At 45.5% G+C, this 4,872-nt stretch overlaps 1 pseudogene; it reads right to left on the reverse strand.

Annotated features, from left to right (window-relative positions):
• Window positions 1–1,830: 1,830 nt before the first annotated feature.
• LOC128565574 (adiponectin receptor protein 1-like) lies at window positions 1,831–3,018 on the reverse strand (annotated as a pseudogene).
• Between the last annotated feature and the right edge of the window lie 1,854 nt (window positions 3,019–4,872).

The raw sequence follows: 4,872 nt of genomic DNA on the forward strand, positions 1-4,872 counted from the left end.
TTTGCGGGCCTGGGCTGGATTCGAACCCGCCAGCTCAGGTGTATGTGGCTGGCGCCTTAGCCGCTTGAGCCACAGGCACCAAGCCCAAAACAGCATTTTTAGATGAGAGTAACATTTAATTGGTGGTCTTTGAGTAAAGCAGGTGAGCCGCCATAGTGTGGGTGGGCCTCACCCAGTTGAAGTCCTTAATAGGACAAAAAACAAACCTTCCCTGAGCAAGAAGGAATTCTGCCTCCAGGCACTCCTTGAACTCAGCTGCAGCCGCAACTCTGGCATGCTGGCCTCCTCCATAAATACATAGGCCAATTTCTTAAATCTCTTTCTCCATATACAGAGGGTACCAAAAAAATGTACACACATTTTAAGAAACGAAAAAACTGTGGTGGCGCCTGTGGTTCAATGAGTAGGGCACCGGCCCCATATACCAAGGGTGGCCGGTTCAAGCCCAGCCCTGGCTGAACTGCAACCAAAAAATAGCTGGGTGTTGTGGCGGGTGCCTGTAGTCCCAGCTGCTCGGGAGGCTGAGGCAGGAGAATCACGAAAGCCCAAGAGCTGGAGGTTGCTGTGAGTCCTGTGACATCATGGCACTCTACCGAGGGCGGTACAGTAAGACTCTCTCTACAAAAAAAAAAAAAAAGAAAGAAAAAACTGTATTAAATTCATAATACTCAAGTCATATTTGACTTCGGCAGTTACAAGAGGTGCACAACATGACTTGTATTCATCTTTTGTTATCAGTATATATTGAATATTACAATTTTATGCTCATATACATAAATACACACACACCTACCTACCTACATACATACAAACACATGCACACATACCCTGTTGCTTCTGGGGAGTTATAATACAACTGGAATAATACATTTGTCACAATTAATGAGCCAATATTGATACATTAATTATTAACTTAATAAAGTCCATAATTTATTCAGATTTCCTGAGTTCTTCCATAATGTCCTTTTCCTGCCCCAGGGTCTCATCCTGGCACCACGTTACCTTTAGTCATTGTGTCTCTTTGGCTCCTTTTGCTGTGGCAGATTCTTAGACTCTCCTTGTTCTTTAATGACTTTAATAATATAAATCTTACAAAAACTTTTCCAGAGAGTAGAAAAAGAGGCAGTGCTTTTCATCTTTTTTTATGAAGTAAACATAACCTTGTTTTTTTTCTTCTGTACTTTCTTTTATTATCATCATAGTCTTTGCATCAAGATACACGGCAATGATAGCATGTTTCTTTTTAAAGCTTAGTATTAAATATTAAATATCTTTCCCCACTTTAATTTTACATTACTCTACCAAGAAAAAAAAATTAAAACTCAAGTTATTTTAAGCCTGGACACACTTCCATGATTAGCCAGGCTATGTAAAAGTTGGTGGCTTTATTCTTCCTGCTGCGTAAGCAGATCCAGGCCCCAGAAAGATGGGACCAGGTTATATAATTGTTTTTGAAAAGTGTGCTACAAAATGGATAGTCTTTTATAAGCCAGGTTACAAAGTAAAGAAGGGGATAATAGAAGGACATTTTCTTCCAGGAAAAAAAAAAAAAAACAGAATTCCTGAAGAGTCCCAGTCCATTATTTTTTTCCCAAAATAGTAAAGGGGGGTTAAAATCTCAACATGAGTTTCAAAGTACTGTCTCTGTGAGGGGCCGGTAGTTACCTTGCTGAGGAGGGGGTTAGCTAAGTTTGACCATCCCTACCCTTCCCAGCTAGGGGAATGGAAATATTAAGTTTATTGCCCAGTGGGCTGAAGCTTGGTTGGTACTAAATTCTCTAACAGGTTTCTTCTAGAAACAGACAACTCAGACTCTTCCTTTCACTTCAGCAAAGAAGTTATTTTTAAAAGCACTTGGGAAGTTCCTCCTCCACCCCTCAGGTGGGAAGGCTCAGAGAAGGGAGTCATCAGTACAGCCACCTTCTAGGCCATAACAGAACTCCTGAAGGTTGGAGACTCCATAGAAGTGTACAAAGGCTGCTGCCACCACCAGGACATGGAAAATCTGATGAGACTGGAACCATATGTCAAAATTTCCAGGAAAGAAGTGCTCAGGAATTCAAGCAGCATACAGGCCAGCTCCAGTGATGTACATCACAGCCATGAGGAAGAACCAGCCCATGTGGCCCATTGTGGTAGCCTTGACAAAGCCCTCAGCGATAGTAAAGTGCATGGTGGGCACACCACCACTCAAGCCAAGTCCCAGGAACACTCCTGCTCTTGTCTGCCGGTGCTTAGGAGTGGCTAACCGGTCCCACTGTGCCACAGTGATGGCAGAAATGCCCAGGACACAGACAATGGAGAGGTAAATGAGCCATGGCTGGGGGGAGCAGTAGAAAGAGTAATAGAGTCAGGGAACAAAGCTCCTCATAATCAATAGAGCGATCCCTGAATAGTCCAGTTTGGAAAAAGTCCGAGAGACTTTCTCTGAATGACAATAGACAGTGTGGAAGAGCCAGGAGAAGCTGAGGCAGAGCACTGCACCCAGAAAGAACATCCCAAAAACCACCTTCTCCTGTAGAGGGGCCATGAAGTACATATTTGGTCTAAGCATGGTCAAGATTCCCAAAAAGAGAAACAGCACGAAACCAAGCAGATGTGTCCAGATGTTGCCGGTTTCTGTGTGGATGTGGAAGATGCTCTTGAAACAAGCCCGAAAGAAGGGCATGGGTGGTCTATGGCCATGTAGCAGATAGTCACTGTCCTTCAGCCAGTCAGGGAGCACATCATATGGGATGACTCTCCAGTGTCCCTCCCCGACCTCATACACAAACGCCTCCATCTTCTCCATGGCCTGGTGGGCTTGCAGGGGAAGTGTCAGTACCCTAACCTCTTCCTCCTCTTCCTGGGGCACTGGGCATGTTTGCTCTTCTTCAGCTTTGGTTGGGTTGGCAATTACTCGTTTGCCTTTCTCTTCTAGAAGGGGTCCCAGTTCAGCCAGTTCCACTGTTGTCAGTTTCTGTTACTGGCAGGAGACCCATTGTCCTGTGCCACCACAGATCCTTTGTGGGACGACATCTGACTGGTGGTATCTCAAGGCCCTGCAGCTTCAGCTTGGGGAAAAGTTGGGGTCTTTCAGCCCCAGGGGACAGAGATCTCCCTGTGATGGCAGAAAAGCGGGGAGTGTAGACTCTGCTGGGGGCCGCGGTCTCCCGCGCTACATCTCACGGTGATGGAGGCAGCCTGTAGCCTAGGGGCCTGGGATCTTTAGCGCCCTCCCCGCACCGGAAGGGGCACATGACCCTAAACATAACCTTATTAATAAAACCTGATAAGGACATTGATAAAAATAAAAGTACAGGAAGGTTTCTCTCATACACATAGACACAAAAATGCAAGAGACAGGAAACTGCTACTGTGTGGAGACCCCCCAAGGGAAGCCGCCAACACCAGGTCTCACCAGCAGACAAAACCTTCAACCAAAGGCTTGGGGGAGAAGAAGGAAGGAGAGAACCTTAAACCCTAACCCTAACATAAGCACCCATATGTCTGCCCACACAAACATGTGTGCTTTCCCATATACACTCACACCTGCCCATGCACACACGTATGCAGTGAGATTCACTTCAAAGTGAAAACGAAGACCAATCTCAAGAAACTGAAGAATCATACAAAGACAGGGAGTTGAAGTGAATTCAGTCTCTTTCAGGGTTGGAGAACTGCTGATAATCAGACTCCAACACAACTTGGAATGGAAGCAGAGGGTGTGGTTGAAATTTATCAGGAACAAACAGGAGGTCATTCAACAATTTAGATATTCTTTGCACTTTTTCTTTTTCCTCAATCCTTTTTATTTTTAAAAATAGTTATTTTGTAATGTGGTGTTCAAAACGCGACTGGAAACTGGCTCCCCATCTCTTTAAAAACTCTGGTAATTCGCATTCCAGTGCTCATTATTCATTATCGGGTTTTTTTGTTTGTTTGTTTTGGTTTTGGGTTTTTTTTTTTTGTGGTTTCTGGCTGGGGCTGGTTTTGAACCCACCACCTCCAGCATATGGGACCAGCACTCTACCCCTTTGAGCCACAGGTGCCGCCCTATCATTTGTTTTCATTATGCTGATTTTTGGCAATCATGCCTCAGCCCCCTTCATTTTGCCTCCTCTTTTTTTTTTGCAGTTGTTGGCCAGGGCTGGGTTTGAACCCACCACCTCCAGCATATGGGGCCAGCGCCTTACTCCTTTGAGCCATAAGCGCCACCCTTGCCTGCTCTTTTTAAAAATCACAAGTGTGCACAGAGAGGCCACCGCTCTCAGGCCTGTACATGTTCAGGTTTGTGGTGCCAAGTAAAACCAGCCAGTGCAAGCGCTCAAGACTTTCCTGTTAGCCTGCTGTTCTGGCACATGACTGCTGCACTCCTGGACTGTGACTTTCAGTGGGAGACAGAAATTTTTCAGGGAATGGAATGGTGGAAAAAATGACCTTTCCTTGGTGGCACTTGTAGCTCAAGCAGCTAAGGCGCCAGCCACATACACCAGAGCTGATGGGTTTGAATCTGGCCCGGGTCTGCCAAACAGTGACAACTACAATAGAAAAATAGCCAGGCGTTGTGGCAGGTGCCTATCGTCCCAGCTACTCGGGAGGCTAAGGCAAGAGAATCGCCTAAGCCTAGGAGTTGGATGTTGCCGTGAGCTGTGACACCACAGTACTCGACCAAGGGCAATAAAGTGAGACTCTGTCTCTAAATAAATAAATAAATAAATAATAAAGTTATTCATGCAGGAGTGTATACAACAGAACACTGCTCTTTTTGGTTTTACTTGTACTTTTTTTTTTTTAAGAGAGAATCTCAGGTGATGTCTGTGGCTCAGTGAGTAGGGCGCCGGCCCCATACGCCGAGGGTGGCGGGTTCAAACCCAGCCCCAGCCAAACTGC

This window comes from Nycticebus coucang, chromosome 14, assembly GCF_027406575.1.
Source record: "Nycticebus coucang isolate mNycCou1 chromosome 14, mNycCou1.pri, whole genome shotgun sequence".
NCBI lineage: Eukaryota > Metazoa > Chordata > Mammalia > Primates > Lorisidae > Nycticebus > Nycticebus coucang.